This window comes from Mytilus californianus, unplaced genomic scaffold, assembly GCF_021869535.1.
Source record: "Mytilus californianus isolate M0D057914Y unplaced genomic scaffold, xbMytCali1.0.p SCAF_6, whole genome shotgun sequence".
Taxonomy (NCBI): Eukaryota; Metazoa; Mollusca; class Bivalvia; order Mytilida; family Mytilidae; genus Mytilus; species Mytilus californianus.
In genome coordinates, this window is record NW_026262712.1 from 102,521,447 (window position 1) to 102,542,881 (window position 21,435).

A 21,435-nucleotide genomic window follows, 5' to 3' on the forward strand; every position below is an offset into this window, starting at 1 on the left:
CTCTTGTTATATAATATAGAAAATGAGTACTGTAGAACCGAGTTCGCTTGTAAGCACGGTTATATACTTTACGGACAACGATAAGCTTAAACAAGCCTTTAAAAATTACTTTAACACACCTATATGTAAACACAGTACAAGAAATAGACGCTAGAAAGGTTAAACAAGCAAATAATGACAAACACGTAATTAAAGTTATATGAGATGTTTTGTTATACCGGTCCCACTATTTAGCGACAAGAAGCGACAAGGAAGAAAAAAACAATTAGCGACAAAAACAAAAAAAATTGCGACAAGAAGACAAATCTAGCGATTTTAAAGTTAATATACTATTAAAACAGGAACATTTCTATTGACTTAGATATACTGTTCCCAGATTAAAACAATAAATGTATATAAAAAAGGCAATTAGTTACAGGTTATTATAGTTTTTTATAAACTTTAAAATTTTGTTGCATTTAGTCTGAGACTACTATAACACAGTGTTATATATATATATAGTAGTCTCAGATTTAGTATATCTATGCCGTCTTGCAGTGAATTTTTGGTAAAAAAAATATTTTAATGTATTTATGAATCTGAACATTTTGTTACAATCCCAGAATCATAATGGTGTGACAACAGTGAATTAAAAAATCATATGTTGTCGATATATTAATTTCCATTTTATTGATGTAAAATGATAATAGGGTTTTACGCTCTACACATGTATAATATGGCTGTTTTTTTTTTTTTTATTTTTCTATTTTCATTTTTAAGCTTTTGTTATTGGGGATTTTGTTAATTAACCCATGGAATAATAACTATGATAAGGTTCAACATTCGACATATTGCTAAATCAAACATCAATACAAAAATATAAAACGACAAAAATAGAAAAAAAATATTCCGGATACGTTGTTCGAACTCATTAATACTGAATTACGGTTCTGACTTCCGTAACCAACGACTTAACGATGCATGACGGCTATCGGCGAGATGGTTTTAAAACGAAATATAAAAATATCTATCCCTATCCATCCAAGACAAATGCACAACTGATTCTTCGCGTTCTTTATAATAGCCAACAATTACCTTAATCTTAGTTATACCTGAAGCAACAGCAATTGCAATGATTGATTACCGTAAATTCAGAAATTAATGCGTGCATTTATTATTTCAATTTTTGGAGAATCATGGAAACAAATGCGAGATTAATTATTGCGATTTCAGCTCAATCTGCATACAGATATATGTATTAGATATCAGAATGCGAGTTCTTATTATTGCGATACTCAGCCAGTCGCATTATTCGCAATAATAAAAACCTCGTAATAATTTTCTGAATTTACAGTTTACTCAATGAACAATTGCGGAATCAACCCGGCATAACAAATGTATAAAAAGTTATATTTAACTTTTGTTAACTTGTCGGATGCCTAAATATAGATGTGAACCATGTGGATGTCATGAAAAGGAAGTTCCTTCATTTTTTAAGTTCCAAATGGAAGCAATTTGCTGTACTATTATTTCCACTGGAACAAATATTACAGATTTCTTTCCGCACGGAATAAAGGGTATATAGTATTTGTTCCAACAGTAACAGATATTATGTCATTGTTTTTAACAAAGTTTCCAGGGGGAACTTCCGTTATTCGGAACAAATATACGTTGACACCGATAAAATCATTTCCAACTATTGAAGAATAAAATAGACAAAATATGAAATTATCTTCATGTAAGTCCCTTGATTTATTGCCAAAACGTAAAATAGCCAGTCGTTTTGCCAGAAATGGGTTAAGCTAGAGAATTATCGTTAACGAATTAAATTCTCTTATACTGACAGAAACACCCCATCTATATCTATGATCATTTTTTCCATCTTTTTAAACAACTGAACCAACAGAAATTGCCTTAAATGTTTCATTGTTTTGCCTGCATCTCAGGTGTTGACAGAAAACCAGTTTATGAGTGATTTACGATTTTTCTGTAATGTAATAATAAATGTTGACCTTTGATGGCTATACGTATACGTTTCTTATATGTATTTAGAATTCAACTTTTAGCTGTATATATAAATATTTGAATGTGCTGTATTTTGGATATGAAATTCATTTCAAACTTTTAATTATATGACTTAAACTCCGTCAGTTCAAACCTGATAAAGCGCAAATGTCCCGTAGAAACAGCACTTATGTGCTGTAGAAAACCAGTGCGTAAATTTTTTTTTTCAAAAAGCGCAAATGTACTTATTTTCTTAGAAAGCGCAAACGTCCTATCAAAAAACGCAAACGTCCCACGCCGTTAAACGCACTGTTTCTTTTTTCCAAAGATAACTATTCAGTGTATTTAAAGCTATAGTCGAGAAAAAGCCATACGATTTAAGTTTTTATATTATATTAGCTCTACTTATTCAAGATATTGATTTTTATCAGACCCTTTGTTCCATTCGTCGGTCACTCGTAACTGGAAAGAATGTTATACAAAATTCCAGGACAAAAAATCTTCTAAAATAGATTTAAGATCTTTTCAAAGAAAATGACAAACTCACTTTCAAAAGCAGTTCGTTTTATTTAAAAAGACGGTATTATACTGACCACTTTGTCGGTTTCTCTTTCTAAAACACTTTATCTTTGTTAATACCACCACGTGTGCTTCTCCTACTGAAAAAAAAATAAACTGCATAAATACTTGGGAGTTCAATGTCAACCTTTATACCAGTCACGATGTTTACAAACAGAAGTGAAAGAAAAAAAAGTCATTTCTGTTTAGAAACACACTTCATTTTAATTTATTTACCACTTCTGACAAATTATGCTGTAAGTCATTATTCTCTTGAAATGGAAGTTTTAACAGTTGACAGAGAAATTCCTTGGAAGCCACCAGAACATCTTTCTAAAGAGGTATATTTTTTTGCGACATCAACTAAATATTTATTAAAATCTTCATATACATAAATGTGTATGATATGAAAAATAAGGAGATGTAGTATGATTGCCAATGAGTCAACTATCCAGCAGAGACCAAGGACAATGATTTTAATAACTATATCGGTTACTGTACACATGCTAAAATAATAAACGAAAAACAAATATGGCAGACAGCAACCAACGAAAACCACTGAAATAAATGCTCTCGACTTACGACAGACACACGGTGTTAACATTTTTGTTTAGCCCCGCACCGTTTTACCAGAGTGGTGTAACAGCAAAACATAAGAACAAATTGTAAAAATCAGTTGGGAAGGGCTTGTATCATCAAAATTGCAAAAAGAGCAACAAAATACTTAACAGACAAAACACAAACTACCAATCTAAGAGTACTTGCAGTTACTAAATGCAACGCCAAAGCCAATTTCAACTTAGCTAACTTTGATTTCATATTATATAAATAACACATAGCTGAGAGGGTGATAGAGCAGATTGTTACCCCGAGAAAACATTGTCAACTGAGGCGAAGCAATACTATGACGTCTTGTACATAACAACCATCCGTATTTAATCACAGAGACGCTTGATCAAGTGTGCGCTTGATTAAATACTGATGGTTGTTATGTACAAGATGTCATAGTTTATTACTTTGAATTTGAAATTTAATCGACAGCAATAACAGAACATTCAGTATAATAAATTAAATAACACATATCTGAGAGGGTGATAGAGCAGATTGTAACCCCTCGAAAAGACATTGTCAACCTTGGCTTCGCCTCAGTTGACAAGTATATAATAATATAAATTGACCGTTTTATATCAAACTTAAGGACTTTTTGAACTAAAAAACGAATTAATACACTAAAAACATGTATAAAATGTATAACAAATAAATCATTTTAACTCTTAGTGACCATTCTATTTAAAATAGAATCATAATCATATAGGTCGAACTTATTTTCCCATAGACATTATGATTTTTCTGATTTATATTTACGAAAAATTTCTATAATATAAATCTTAAGGCCATACATACGGCTTTGCTTTGATTAAAACTGTCGCAGTCTTTTATAGATCTAACACATTGGTGTCAAGTTATCTACGAGATAGCAGTTCTGTAAAATTAGTTTCCTGAAGAAAAAAATATGTTGGTTCTTCAAGTATTTGACTGTTGTATTAATAGTGGGCCGGACGCATGATCTTCCATACAGAAAAAAAGCATCCTGTCAGGTAAAATTACTATCGACATCTTCTTTTTTTTAACAAACCATAGTGCCTTGCAACAAAATACTAGTATTTTAGTACAGGAATATGACAGTTGTTTACCATTCGTTTGATGTGCTTGATTTTTCCATTTTATAAGGAACTTTCCGTTTTGAATTTTCCTTGGAGTTCGTTTTTGTTTTTTTGCTTTTTACACTCTTCTTCGAAGGGAATAAAGGCTTGACGCTGACGTTTCACGCGGAGAAATATTCTGTACACTAAGAATTAAAGTTTTCGTAGCATTTCGCAGAAATGAAAAGCTTATACATTAGTCAAGTCATATATTAATTGCTCTATAATAATGAAATTGAAAACGTAAAAATATAGCCTATGGATCACAGCAACTAATATATCTATTCTGAGTAATACGTTTTATAGTGGTGTGATGTGTAAGCACTTTTCTCACATTGTAACTCTAGGGATATTCATTGATTCTATTATAACAGACCTTTAGCCTTGTCTTTTTAGTTCTAATTTAATACTAAATATAAGATGTCACTAATTTTGTCAGGAGAATTGGATTTCAGACTAAAAATCGTTTTAAGATGATTCGTATGAATCATTAAAAAATCCCAAAATAGATAAATAAAGTAATCTTTTCTTTTTTCTTAAAATGTTTTTCTATAATTCTCAGTTTCTCCATACAGACAAATATCTTAACAAGTAATGTGTACATCTTTGTAGAATACGATAGACTTCATGTATACGTCCATTTGTTGGATTTTCCTATGAAAAGATTGGAAAACTTGTGCATTTGGTTGAAAAGTAAGATTAAAAACAATACGATTTGCTCTGTCATTAACCAGATGTGGATTACAAAAATTGTAAAAAAAACTTTCCGAAAATAATAAAGATCACCCTTTGGTACACATTACCTACCAAATTAGACTATTTACCGGATTTGTAATAACATAAGCAACACGACGGGTGCCACACGTGGAGCAGGATCTGCTTACCCTTCCGGAGCACCTGAGATCACCCCCAGTTTTTGGTGGGGTTCGTGTTGCTTAGTCTTTAGTTTTCTATGTTGTGTCATCTGTACTATTATTTGTCTGTTAGTCTTTTTATTTTTGGCCATGGCGTTGTCTGTTTGTTTTCGATCTATGAGTTTGACTGTTCCTCTGGTATCTTTCGTCCCTCTTTTACGTATAAGTAGAAATGAATTTTTACTGCCAACCTTATAGTAATAATTCAATGAAGACAGGTGGTCTTCCCGACAATCAGATAGCATAGTCGCAATGTATCTTTTTTGTTGCACAAATTTGAAACACGAATTATTACGAAAACTCACAAGATTACATCCCTAAATATCAACTACATCTATCAAAATGATGAAGTTTTTTATATCAACTTTCATGGATTTCGGTTATCGGATCGTATTGTTATATTTACAGAGATCAGACAGTGAACAGACAGTGAACAGACAGTGAAACAACGCTGACGAAAGACATCCGTATTCACGTAATAGTCCCGTCCTATGAACATTTCTACAGATCATATCCGTTCCACAGGAAACAGTCCAGACAACACAGGTCATTGTTACGATTTTGATCCGATACAATAGAATCTGTCACGACATTGTCACGATTGTAATCCGACTAGACAAAATCGGCTGATTTTCCCGAATGTTATGAGTGCTTGGCCGACCTCTCCGGGTGATCCCGATCCGTAGGACTCTGTTACGAACGTATACGACTGCGTTCAGACAATGATAGAACATTCCAGATATTTGAGTATAGTGATATCCTATTTTTTCACTTTTCTTATTGTATCACTGTATGATCTGAAACGGTAGCTATAATCGCCACTGTGATAACGCCGCGTATTATGGATGAGGCTTTAAAAAAAGAAGACAAAAAGGCACAGCCGTCGTAACGTATTATTCAATTTGTTTTAATACCGAACCCCTTGCTATATTGCGGATGGTGTCCTATGTGACTGACATTTCATTGGCAGCAGTACCGACTCAATAGGTTATGAATTAAAAAAAAAACGGATGATATCATTTTCATTGCGCTCAACACTTGTTTCTTAAATAATATTCATCAGGTGCGATCGAAACAAAAACTTTGGGAAGCAAATGATATAAAATGTTTGTAAGGATCAAAAGCAAATGGACTAGGCACTTCTAACAAAGATGTACATTTTGTTCTTTCATTAAAATCACGCATTTGATACCAGAACTATATTTGAACCTATGCAGACACACTACACCAACATCAAAAAGAATGCTTAACTTATCATTAAAATTTATACGTAATGTGTACCATAGATATTTGTTATTTTCAGAAAGTTTTTTCCTTTTACAGTTTTTGTAATCCATATCTGTTTAATGAAAGATCACCTAGTATTGTTTTTACTCTTATTTTTCAACCGAATACACAAGTATATCATTATTGCTTTAATATTAATATATTTGAGATATATTGTAATATTTTAGGATAATTATTCAGATAATATTATATACTTGTACCTAGTTTTGACGGTAGAAATCCATTCGTGGCCAATATGCGTCATTTTGCTCCAATGTTATTTTTTGCGCCACTATTTTGCAAAATATATAGTATCATTTGCGCCAAGCATGAAAGTAAATTGTGTCGAAGACCCATTGGTGACCTTGGGCTGTTTTCTGCTATTTGGTCGGGTTGTTGTCTCTTTGGCACATTCCCCATTTCTATTCTCAATTCCATTCGTACCAAAATATCATTTTTATTAGATATTAAACATTATAGTAACATTAAGAAAGTAAAAGTTGTATTTCTTTTCTTATAACAAAAATCGGGCAAACCATTTTTGAAAAGAATTCTAATGTGTAGATAGTGTATAAGATAAGGAAAGTGAAACATAAATAATTCTAAAATATAAGTTTTGGTGGGGTTTGTGTTGCTCAGTCTTTGTTTTTTATGTTGTGTTTTGTGTACTGTTGTTTGTCTGTTTGTCTTTTTCTTTTTTAGCCATGGCGTTGTCTGTTTATTTCGACTCATGAGTTTGAACGTCCCTTTGGTATCCTTAGCCTCTCTTTTGGAAAACAAGGAGTGTAATGAAACTAATGGTGACCATACCATTGAGCTTCAAATTCACTTAAAACTTGGAGCATAATCGATCAACCGTGCCTGGGAGGGATTGACCCTTATTTGTATAAAATGGCTTTCAATTTGAATATCAGTTTACTAGTGTTCAATTGAACTGTATCTTTTCACTCTATGCTGTAGTATAAATTATATGCCTAGATTTCAAGATAATATACTTTGTATTTTACTGTAATACACACATATAGATGCAGAGATAATAAAGTAAAGTTATTGATTCAATATCTGTGATTTAACAAACTGCCACTTGCAACCAACATCCTTGCCCGTAGAGATATCTGTTCTGTCAAACATTCTTTCATACGTTAATTGTTTGAGCTATTGAAAAAGAAAGAAATTCATATTTTGATATATAAATGACAAAGTGGAATTAAAACATTAGATTTGAAGGTGTGTCATTTTTATCAGAATCAAGTGAAAGGAATTAACGAAAGATGCCTACTGATTGAAACAACAGTTACATTTAAGAAAAACACCAGGGTCAAATGACTGTTCAATAGATTTAAGACATCGACAAAGACAAATTCTACTTGCGACCATATAAACAACTGAAGAAAAATAACCTGCCTTTTCCATAGAAAATATACACGCTTATAGATATTGATGAACCTAAAAATAGCATGATGCGATCGTTTTTTTAGACAGTCATTTTTGACAAAAATTAAATTCAGCTTTGTTCGTATATATATGAGACAATATCTGAAAAAGTCTAATTTCCATGTTCCAACTTTCACCAGCAATTATATTTTTATTCAGGCATCTTTTTGGAAAATTTTAAGTTTCAGTATTAACTACAGTATATTATGCACCAACTATTGCCAATTAAACACTCTTTCTTATATTTCGTCTAATAAAATATTATAATTTAAATGTTCAACCCCCAAAAAATCATGTTGTCCGGTGTTGTTTTCTGACAACTAAATCATTCAAAGAATATCTAAATTAAGTAAACAGGCTTCCGATTTTCACAAATATGATAGATTATATAGAAAACTTGTCCCTTCATGGTCAGATTTTGTTATAACTAAAGCATGTGATAAAATTTTGCATTTTTAAGGGTCTTTTAAATTTTGTCCCAAGGGGTAATTTCCCTCCTGTTACCACTGGGTTTTTTCACCTGTGGAAACGTTTGAAAGACCTAGATTTTATTTCTTGTAATGCAATGAGAAGAGTATCATTTCCTGAATGTATGACTCCATATGTATAGGTGAATGGCAGCCAGTTTGAAAAATCCGAACACACCAAAAAAAATAATTTTGTTGTTCTCTCCTGTTACAGCCTTTTTGTGTACCGTCTGAGAATATTTCATTGTCAGCACTATAACAGTAAATGTGTTTTTATAGTATCTAATTAAATTGATATGTAGATGGAAGTAAACTTCTACACAATTCGAATAAAAGGACAAAAAGTACTGTGTAATTCCTTTCTGTTACGTTCTGTCCTGTACCTGTTACCTGATACTGTGACCAATCTGAAATGATGTATTTTTCTTAAACTATGAAATAAAGCAATTGCTTTGAAAAAAAATTCCTTCCTGTTACCAACTCTGTCCTGTTACTTGTCCTGTTACTGAAGATTCTTTCATGTTACCGACATATCGGACTATATTTTAGTATATTTCTTAACCTTTTGTATTGCAAATGCTAAAATAAATAATTGGCATTTGATAAACTATTGCAGGATATACTAGTAAACCACAAATAGTATCTTAAACTTATTCCTTATTCCCATTAGAAACTTTTTAAAATTAATTCACTTTGGTAACAGGAAAGAACTAGAATTTTTTGTACCGTTTTTAAAATTGCCATTGTTACCACATTTAACAATTGTTTGAATTACAGACAACAGTTCCTAGATCCTCAATGTGTGTTCTTCGATTTGTGCTATTAAAATACCGGTTCTAAAGACATTTTTTGTTGTTTTTCCTATAGCCAAAAATTATACTTTTTCAAATATTGTCTCATATATATATTGAGGTAAATTATATGGCCTTCCAAATACCGTTTCGATTCCTAACATCACTGAAGAGACATTAATTGTCGAAATCCGGATATGGTGTACAAATGTTTGCACCACATGTTTGCGGTATACCATTTTTCCGCAGGTTTATTGTTTTCTGTTTGGTAATAATTTAATAATAAGATCTGTTTTGTTACATTTTGTGATCCGTTTATTTGGCAATCGCCAATGGCAGTCAACAGGGTTTAAGACCATCAGTTGTTCGACCTGCTAGTCAAATGCGTTTGTTAAAATATACTTTTTCACTCATTTGGTCTTTTTGAAAATGTTGTTTGTGCTGTATTTAGACCCCTCTACCAAAGAAATTTGTTTTGCATGCACACGTATAAAAATTGCGGTTTTTATCCAACGCAATCATAGGTTTGAACGTTGTTTTCAATTTAGACTTGTTTATATTTTTTCGTTTGGGCTTGTATTATATTTGCCTTCGGATTTACATGATCCGTTCATCCTATTTTAACTCTTTCAAAATTCAAGAGTCTATCCTAAATTGAGGTAAATTATATGGCCTTCCAAATACCGTTTCGATTCCTAACATCACTGAAGAGACATTAATTGTCGAAATCCGGATATGGTGTACAAATGTTTGCACTTCATGTTTGCGGTATACCATCTTTTCCGCAAGTTTATTGTTTTCTGTTTTGGAATAAATTAATAATAAGATCTGTTTTGTTACATCTTCTGATCTGTTTATTTGGCAATCTGATCTGTTTATTTGGCAATCGCCAATGACAGTCAGCAGTGTTTAAGAACATCAGTTGTTCGACCTGCTAGTCAAATGCGTTTTGTTAAAATATACTTTTTTACTCATTTTGGTCTTTTGGAAAATGTTGTTTGTGCTGTATTTAGACCCCTCTACCAAGAAATTTGTTTTGCATGCACACGTATAAAAATTGCGTTTTTTATCCAACGCAATCATAGGTTTGAACGTTGTTTTCAATTTAGAGTTATATATATACAACTCGTTTAAACATCAGCCCAACAATGTTAGATCTGTAAATTTGCTTTCGCAAATTTTCAGTTCTTCCCTCGCCGGGATTCGAACTCATGCTACTGAGATATCGTGACACCAATTCGCCTGCACTGTATCTGACGCGCTAGACCACCCGACCACCTAGGCTTCACAATAATAAAGCTATATATATATATATATATATATATATATATATTGTTAATGACCCCACGGAACTTTATAATTCAGTCACGTCAAAAGATGAATTGTAGAGAGACGTTTTAATATGTGACAATTTAAGGTTACAGTAGTTTACCGATGGACACATTTCATGGATCGATTAAGAAGACAAATCACGGTAACACAAACAAACTGAGGGAATCGCATGAACTCTAAAACGAAGCGAGACAGGGTAAACTTTACAAGATATCTCAAAATTGACCTGTACATATTTAACAAACACTGGCATAGTTACATATCTGAATTCGGAAATGATATTCGCACCCTTGCGGGTTTCGACAGCCCTGATAAGGACTCCTAACTCATGCAGCTACAGCATTAACGGCATTACTGCCTACAAAAAAACCTTGCATTGTTTATACTTGGTCGTTTTGTTTGATAGTATTTATTGCTCTTTGTTCATTTGTTCGCTTGTTTTTACATACATCACCAGAAATAAGAGCAGGTTTAGTAAGCGTCCAACCATCCGAATTACATAGAGGTTATCTTGTTTGTGTAATGTGAAACTCCAACAGATTATCGTAACATTATTCAATCTTTGACGTGATTATTTACCTATTGAAGATGTGTACCTTCTATTTTGTACAGATTTGAATTGTTTTCTATGGCTTCCCATTTGTCTAACTTCGAATGCTTTACAGGATATTATTGTTTGTGTCATGCATAACTGCAACAGCTTTCCATCAACATTATTCAAACTTTCCACATTGATTGCATACAAAATAAAGATGTCCAGCTCTTATGTTGGACACACTTGCATTGTTTTCTTAGGTTTCCAATGTGGGAACCTTATTCTCTTTTGTCATCGAATGGTTCACACAGATCAAAACAATTATTCTCCAGTTATTGTTTGTCGTTTTATTTGAACGATTCGGGTGCTGGCACTTGCTGATTGTGGTCTGTTATCCTTTGCGGTACTAGTATTTATCGCGATTCCTGTTATTGGTGTTTATGTATTATTTTAATAATGTTCGTCCTTGAATGTTAGAGCGGGTGCTTAGTTTAGAGCATGCATAACTTCAACAGCTGTTCTTTACTATTCTTTAAAGTTTGTACCGTGATTGCACACAGTGCTAAATTGGATTTGCTTTTCGAGATTATGTCACAGACATTTTGGACAATTACTTTATCTTGAAGGGGAAAGTAATGTTGATCTGTTAGTTTTTCAATTGATTCACTCATTAAGTAAAGGCAGGGGTATTCCTCTGTGTATTGCAGGTCATTTAAATGTAATTTTATTTTGACATTGCAATTACCCTACATGCCATACGAATGTAGCTTTGATATTTATATTTGGCTTCAGTGCTATACAGATAAATCATTCTTAAGGCTGCAAGTTTTCTCATTTACCCTGGGAACTATCCCATTCATGCATTTTGAATGGTTGCGCATATTATAATATTACTACTGAGAATTGTCTAATTTTTATGGCATTGACTCATTTCCTCAAAACAGCACCACGTGAAAGTAAAATAAAATACGCATAGAATCGTAGACATTGGTTTCCTGTTTGGAAATGAAGTCTACTACATGTATAAATATTATTATATTATTATTTTGAAAGTCATGAATATTTTTTGGGGGAGCAATTTCAAGGACTAAAAAGTGGCTCTTATCATACCTTTTTCCTTAGGTAACACATGCCAACTTTAAAGACTCATGAAACAATTCCATGGACAGATGATCACGCATCCTAATTAACTGGTTACAATGTATTTCAAAAGGTGCCTAATTATAGTTATAAAAAGTTTGCAGAGAATACAATGACGTCATCAAATTGGTTTCGTGAATTTTGAAAAAAGCTGATAAAAAAAACAAAAATGCTGTTTGTGGAAGCACATGGAATCTACTCTTAGATATGTGACACGGATTATCGTAGCATCAATATGTTTCAATAAATTAAGCGATAAAAAAAAGTTGTCAAAAAGTAGAATAACAAAAATACCGAACTCCAAGGAAAATTCAAAACGGAAAGTCCCTTATCAAATGACAAAATGAAAAGCTCAAACATATCAAATGAATCAAAAGTGATGTTCACCGGAAATGCCCATACGACAATGCTGCGTTAGAAAATAAGCTACAAAAAATTTAGCACAGACACAAGAATTGAATCTCCAGCATTAAACAAACTTAGTTATTTGCTATTAGCTGAAGAACAATCACATGGATGCCATGTTTTTTATTTTTCAGTCGACTTTTGTACTTGTGTACTTGTGTACTTTTTTAATACAAAAAATAAGAAAACGTGGTATGACGCAGATGTGAGTAACTATAGGTTACCGTACGGCCTTCAACAATCAACAAAACCCATACCGTTTCGGAGAAGCTTTTGTTCTTCTATATACTTTGATACCTTAATTAGAATGTTATTGAATGTGCAAATACAATTTAAAAGACATTTGCTGTTTTCTAAATGTGGTATTATAGTACCTACTGACTTTTCCCTTTTGCGTAAAGGTCTCAGAAATAGTTCATTTTGATTGAAGACTCGTTTCGTGAAGTTTAGTAATATCTTATTCAAAGGACGTTAAGATAGAACTGTTCTCTTTTATACTTAAATTGAATAAATTACAAAGGTGATACGATTCTATTTACCAGTGACAATGTCAGAATCGCTAATAATAACTATTTTCTGTTCTTTGTTATACATTGTCTAATTGCATTTACAGTAAGTAGCTAAAAGGAGTAAAAAGATGAAAAAAATATCCAAATTTAGAAACTATCCTCTTACATAGTCATTATGGTAAAGTCAGTTCTTGTCTTATAACATTTCGCATTAACTATCTTAAAAGAAAACAATGAATGAAAAAATTGAAACCTTGGTAATTCCATTTATAGATGTATTGTACTATCGTTAATAGATGTCTAATAGCAATCTATGGATATCAGATCTTTAATCGAATCCAATCAATGATATTACAAAGGAAAGAATAAAAAGACCAGTACCATCCATTACGCCTTCAGTCAGAATTTATGCAAATGACAGATTATTTATTAAAAGAAAATGAGAGAATTATAAGAGACAGTCAGATATTGGACTTACCCTCAAACACGATATTTCAATAAATGGTCATTAATCCATTATCACTACTAGAATATACTTTACAGTAGACAGGTAAGTCTTGTATTTACTATGGTACACAAAAAGATAAATAATTTATTTGAATTGGAAATTATTTATAAAACAGTAATGTTTAATATTTTGATTGACAATTGAAATTCTTTTATTTTGACGTACATTTTTAACACACATTGATATTACATCTGTTAATGTAAGAATATTGCGGTATAATCTCCTCCATTCCTCCTTCCGTGATGGTTAGACGGCATGGGTCACATTGACATCACATTTTTAAGGAAGTTACTACTTTCATTATTTTTTTTTTAATTTAAAGTGGTCTTAAGATTATCACAAATATAGAAATGTATTGGTGAAATTTTATTTTATGTGATTGAATTTGATAAAGTTAACACTCAATGTTCCAAGCTAATATTAGTTACGAAAATGAGTTTTCAGTGAAATATATAAGTTTATACTTGTAATATTGAGTTCGCTTGTTTAAATGTTGAATATAAACTAAAATGGTACTTTATATTATCTGAAACTCAGTACACATTACTTTGACCGTTGCAGGAGATCGGATATTGCTGCACTGTGTAAGGCGCTTTTGAATTCTCATCCGACGTAAAACCGCAACTATAAGTGTTTCGTTCTCGAAATGATCTAGTAGTGAAGTATTTAGTATTGCTTTATTCTTATCCGTGTATCAGTTGTCTGCTATACCGGAATTGTAGTATTTTTCTGAACTGATTTTTTTAATGTATCTTCTTTAAATCAACAGATTAAGATTAAAGTGAATATTTAGTATATCCTAACGCATTTTCATATGCCCGTCGTAAATAACAACTGCTTTATAAATTTCATCAGTCCGAAGCTATTTTTGTTATAACATTTATTCAGGAACTGTCCAAACCACAATTTGAAAGCGTGGGATGTAAATATACTTACGAAGCTATAGCTATATAAACGAACGCATTAAGTCTTAAAAGAACAAACTAGTTGTTAGTTTCTGTGTCATTATGTCGTAACTACAATACCCTTCCCTTTTCACGAATGTGACCTACCGAATTAGACTATTTACCGGATTTGTAATAACATATGCAAAGACGACGGGTGCCACATTCCGGAGCACCTGAGATCACCCCCAGTTTTTGGTGGGGTTCGTGTTGCTTAGTCTTTGGTTTTCTATGTTGTGTCATCTGTACTATTGTTTGTCTGTTTGTCTTTTTATTTTTGGCCATGGCGTTGTCGGTTTGTTTTTCGATCTGTGAGTTTGACTGTAAACATGTTTGTGAGCGCACAACCCTCCCCTAACCTGGGACAGCAGTGTAACAGCACAACATAAGAACAAACTATAAACATCAGTTGAAAAAGGCTTAACTCATCAGATCGATACAAACAAAAACATTAAACAAAAACACAGACAGGACGTGGCAGGGTATATATACATCCCTCATCCCTAACAACATAAAAGACACTAAGTACAGATCTGAGAGTACTCTTAGTTACTGACAGCTAGTTTAAAGCTAATAACAACTAATAAAAAAAAATCATGTGTCTAGAACATAATATATAACTAAAGTATCAATCAGTTCACATCCAACATCCAATGAATTTAGTGTAAATACGTCATTAACAGTAAGAGAAAAACATGAACATATATGGTCAGTTAAGCAAGGTGCTTTAGGAAGGTCAGTTTCTAAATAATTTCTTATTCATCAATGGGAAATTTAAGAAAAGTTCTAAATCAAACTCGAAGCGAAACATCCCCGTGGACTAAAAATCCGTCAGCAACGCTATCGACCCAGTGCTAAAACATTAAAATAACACTTTATAATGTGGAAAGTCTGAAGCACCGTTCTGAATTGGTCTCCATCAGGAACGCTAAAATCAAAAATTGAAGACAACGATGTATGAATTCTTAAGGCCAAAACGGTATTAAAAGAGTTACTAAAACCATCTAATGTCAAATGTAACTTTGGCTGAGGGATTTAAAAACTTAGTTCATTGATCATTTCATATTTATGGACGATATATTCATAAAGGTTTGAAATAAAGCCTGTCTGACTACAAGACTAATAATACCTTCGTGGACTAATATCCGTGAAACAACATTGTCGAAGCGCTGTTGTGTATCAATCTTTTAGTAGGGAATTATAAAAAGGAACAGAATTGAAAGATAAAGATGCCATAATGCTTGAGGAGTTATATGTATAAGTAAAAGGGATGTTAAACGAATAACCAGAAGCATTAACAATGATATAGTTTGTCAAAGGAATTTGGAACTTTGGCTTCTAAATAATTTCTTCGGAAAATGCCGGTACCAAGTTTTACATTCGTTCCGTTTGTCGATAGAGTCTAACGTTTGATTTTGTCAGTTTTTGTGGACTTCCCCTATTTGAAATTTCCTTGGATAATCTTTGAAAAAATATTAAGGAAATTAATGGTATATCATTTATGTAATTGATAAACGGATCTATAAATATTATGAAGAAGAAAGTTGACGACCAACGTCTAGTTCATGTTTTCTATATGGACAGTGCTATGACGTCACACGACCCGAACATGTTCCGAAGTAGCGTCAGACTTTAAGGCAATCTCGGACTTCTAATTTATGTCAGTTCGCATTATCATCTTGATTCCTGGTTTCCTATCATGGGTGGGGGTAGATTTAGTGCTGACTCGAAAGCATCTGAACCAAAGTTTTCAGTGGGAAAGTGTAAACGTCATCACATTTGCAGCCAATTTAATTGCCATTGCAAAAACAAATGTCTCTCTTATGGAGAACCATGGATATATTGTCCCTCTTATGGAGAACCATGGTTATATTGTCCCTATCAAAAAAACTCTTTGTGTCCTTCTTTGGACGTTAATAGTACTATATTCATGATATATAGATATAAGAAGATGTGGTATGAGTGCCAATGAGACAACTGTATACCTGTTTCTACCACAAACATCCATCGTTTAGCAGATGAGATAATGCCAAGATTTTGTGCTCAATGTTTGGTTGTCTGTGAAAATCTTCCTATAATTTACATAGCTTGATGTGTGTGCTCTGTAGGCAAATATAATTTTCATCATATTGATCAAAGAACATCCATATAAACCTAAATAATTGTTGAGTATCAAGTAACACGTGATACGAATAAACAAGAATAACACACAAATGAACGATTTACTCATATACAATGGCAAAACAAGACTTTCAAACACATTTGAAATGAATAAATAAACTAGAAAAGGTATATCTAATTACTTGTATGAATTATAAAAACCAACATAATATGCTCAAGCTCGCCACATTTTGTATGTACCTGTCCAAAGTCAGGAGCTTGTAATTCAGTAGTTGTCGTTTGTTGCTGTATATCATATTTGTTTTTCGTTAGTTTTTTTGTACATTAATCCTACCGTTAGCTTTCTCGTTTGGATTGTTTTACATTTGTCATTTCGGGGTCTTTTGTAGCTTACTATGCGGTATGGGTTTTGTCCATTGTTGAAGGTGGTACATTGACATATAGTTGCTTACTTTGACGTCGTTTGATCACGTGGAGAGTTGTGTCATTGGCAATTATACCACATTTCCTTTACATTTACTATCAAATAGGAATTTGTATAATTTTCCAATCAAATTATATTCTAAAATATGATTTCTTAAATCATTAAGAAATATCCTAGCATATCTTTTATAGTTTTAAATTGCACTCCGATCACTTCCATTATCGAAATCAAATAAACATCAATTCTAGTTCATGAGACTTAAAAACTAAGACGTTTGCAAACGTACGATACCGATATTCGTGCACACAGCACGTTTCCGGAATCACTTTCATAAGGTTTTAAAGTATAACTTTTAACAGCATTTATGTATGATGAATGTGCCCATATTCAATATTTACACAAAAGAGTTCACAGTGTAAATTGTCTCTAAAAGGATCGAAATGTTCTTTTAAATGTACTAAATTTAAATGTTAGAAAGTCTCAAAATCATCAACAACTCACTGTCTTCTAATTACAACATGTACACATTTTCAAATAGATGATAGAAAAGAGAAAACTATATAAATAAGGTTGTCAAAAGTAACATTAACCAAAAATCGCTCCACTTAAGCAAAGAGTCAAGACTGAAAACAGGTAATATGCACTCCGAAAGCGTTTTGTGCTTGTATTATCTGATAAAACGGTGAATAATATTGTCGTTAAAGTACAACGTCATGTGATTGTTAATCCTCTAAAGACATATAGTTTCTCTCACTGCAGTTTATTGCTTGACAACGAACTTGAAAATAAAATATTTTCAACACTGAATAGATTTCGATTTCTTCAATTTAAGCAAGAGTTGCATCCGTTTGCCGCCATGTTTGCGGTAAACGTGTACATATTTGTTTATAAATCAACCAAGCTCAATTTTTCATACTGACCCCGAGACTTCAAATGTCATCTTTTCTGGTCAACTTTGAATGTTTTAAGTAAGCCGCACAATATTCAGCAGTAGAAATTTGGAAAAGGTCTGTTCGAAGACTTGCAAGTACCTACACATGTTTCAATTTGTTGAGTGAAGTAAGAAACTCAATCAGTTTCACTTCTAAGATGGGGTCAACGGGATAGAATTCCAAAATAAATTCGTCATATCAAAACCCCATCTATGAGCGCATATCTTGAACGTATCCTCTCTTAATAATTTTTTACATGTTTAGAAAATAATATATTATGAAATCTGAACGTGCTCTTTCTAAGTCTACCGTTTAAAGAACTCATCCCTTTTTTAGACCATGATATTTTTGGCGGTAATTTTCACATCTAGGCGCATTGATAATTCTATTAACTGCCTCTTATATATAATACATGTCTCAATCCATTCGACGTTATAAAAAATACTACCAGAAACATCTGCTTTATTTAAAAAAAAAATATATAAATATATTGCTGAAGTTTGATTTCAATTCCAGCAATTTTGTTAAAAAAAGATTGTTTATACCAATCTTATAATGGTTATATTATTCCTAATGCAACATAGTTTAGAAATTGTCCTTTAATCTTTCACTCTTGATAACTAGTTAAATAATCATTACAACATCATTATTAAAAATTGTGTCTATTGTATTGTGGAATTTAATATCAAGTCACTTACTATTTTGAACTTGGCTTTATCTTTGATATGGTTTTAAAGGGGTATTGCCTACGAAGTTTACGACAAATCAAAATAGGACTTGTTTTGTTTCAAACATTTATGAAAGGGGAATTGTGAAATAATATTTCGCTTTAAACAGTCAGCTGGGTTAAATTTTGTCAAAATAAGCTCAACTCATTTGAATCCGTATGTATGTGAATTTCAACTTTACCCGGGGATGGATTGCCCATTGGCTAAGCATGTTTAGTTATGAAAAAGAAAAGAATGTAAACATTACAAAGTGAACCAAGGGACGATCCCTTTCGTTGATTGAACTGCTTTCAAAATCATTCAAATACAGGTAAAACAAAGATTTGCATATTTTTTTCAAACCTACGACATGAAATCAAACAGACCTAGAAAATAGTCATATATGATTGCGCATTCTCGCCTTGATATTCATATTGTGTTATATGTCTGCTATTGTTTTATTTTACTTTTGTAATTGATTTATGTTGTTATTTGATCAAGTAAATCTATCTTTCTATTTATCTGGATATTATATGTTTACGTCAGCTCATATGACCTACGGAATTATTCAGAGATCATCTCGTTGGTTATTCAGATGGCGTCTTTTATAAAATACACACGAAATGTTGATAATTAAATTATAACGAATTCATGCATTGTAAATTGTTTCTTTAAGACTTTTTGTAATTTAGATAGACGTATTAGTTTGTTCTGAATTAAACATGAGATTTTGAGTCGAACTGATGAACATTATAGCTAACGCCCCTTTGAGTTGTTAATTGGACTGTTTATATGTGGCTTTGAAACCGTTGTATTAAAGTTAAATGTTTTATTTTGTTTGTAGGATTTTCGTTAACCTCCAACTGAAATACACATGAATACGATGTAATTGTACAGCTAAATATTTCTATCGGGTTTCTCATATTTTGCTTCGAGCAACATTGAAAAGAAATGAATATTCGAAATGCCCATTTGGGTTAACACATGTGTTTTGTTATCTGTAATTTTGTATTATACCATACTTCTTTGAAGCCTCCAGATACAAACAAACTGGAACATGTGGAAGATGTATCAACTTTAATTATATATTAACCATGAACAATTTAACCATTATATAAATATACAACTATTGAAAATCACATTTTCGAACATCTAATATTTTTTTTATCAATTCTTATTTGTACGTAACCAGACTTGTTACTAGAAATTAATTGCTAACTAATCAGATTTTGAAATATTTTCGCTCAGGTTTGATTATCATACATGTCATAATCACAAATTGTTCAATCATTATTCTTCCACGCAAATTATAAAGGAAAGAACTACATTGCATGAGAGCCATACCATTATTATTAATCCTGTGCATTATTTCAGAGTTTTGTTTTTACTTGGTGATGAAAAGTAATAAAGTTACATCACATGCGGAATTATACTTTAGTTAAAAGCCAATTTACCCAACTATTAAAACTGTTTTACAGTTCATTGTTCAGAAATGACGTGACACCTTGATTGGAAAAGGGAATTTACTTCAGAGTGCAATGTCACCACGTATGTTTTTTCACTACAAATTATTTACTGTAAAAGCTTGGAAACAGGAGTGTTTAATATATTAAGCACGAAAAAAATGTACCTTCAAACAACATTCGCAAATAAAATCAATGTGTGCATTGTAAATGTATAGCTCACAAGTTCTAAAGAAGGGATTATTTACAAACCCAATTTATATAACAGTTGCAGTCATTCAAAGCAATTTATCGGTTGTATAAGTGCTCCACGAAACCTCTTTCTAAACTATTTATATTAATTTTATCACCAATCAAAGCCGGGCTTCAAAGTTATTGTGAAACTACCCACTCTAGGGGCGGCGTGGTTCAGATGTGTTCCAAAGATCTTTTAGAGTACATAAAATCTAAGTTTCTTTGATCTTGCAGTAGTATGAAAACATTGGACTTTTCCAACCTTTACACAACTATCCCCCATTCCAACCTAAATAACAAGTTGGTCCCGCTTTGTTTCATAAAAACGAATGGCCAACCTAGATGAAAGTATCTTTTCTAAGGGAGGGATAAATCGTTTGGTGTGATAAATCAAAATGATTCAAACGAAACAGTCTCTGAAACTGACACTATCAAGATGCAAGATTTCTTGATTGACAACATATTTGTTACGTTTGGAGGACGTGTTTTTTCAACAAACAATCGTCATTCCTATGGGAAATAACTGCGCTCCTCTTCTTGCCTACTTGTTCCTTTATTCATATGAGGATGACTTCATACAGGATCTTCCTAGGAAGAATGAAAAGAAGCTAGCATTGTCTTTAGGTTCACGTTCCGCTGTATAGATGATGTCCTTTTCACTAAATAATTCATTGTTTGGTGACTATATTAAACGCATCTATTCCATCGAACTTGAAATAAAGGATACAACAGATACAGTTAAGTTTGCATCATATCTTGACTTACATCTAGAAATTGACAATGAGGGTCAGTTGAAAACAAAATTTAACGACAAAAGAGATGATTTCAGCTTCCCAATTGTGAACTTTTCATTTCTATGTTGCAATATTCCAGGAACGCCTGCATATGGAGTATATATCTCCCAGTTGATACGATTTTCCAGAGCTTGCATTTTTTATCACGATTACCTTGATAGAGGGTTGCTGCTTACAATGCAGCTATTAAACCAAGAGTTCCAAGAGGTGAATTTGAAATCATCAACTATCCGACAGACACAAATGATGCAGATTTAAATAAATGAACTTA

The 21,435-nt window shown here is 32.3% G+C and overlaps 1 protein-coding gene across 2 annotated transcripts in view; it reads left to right on the forward strand.

Moving 5' to 3' along the window:
- The first annotated feature begins 13,370 nt into the window (after nucleotides 1–13,370).
- Nucleotides 13,371–21,435, forward strand: part of LOC127705316 (uncharacterized) — a 44,227-nt gene continuing 36,162 nt past the window's right edge. The window contains exon 1 of one of the 2 annotated variants that reach the window (XM_052209635.1): nucleotides 13,371–13,587. The gene's annotated coding sequence lies outside the window, so the exon portion shown is untranslated. The remainder of the gene's footprint in view (nucleotides 13,588–21,435) is intronic. The other variant, XM_052209634.1, reaches the window with a different exon arrangement.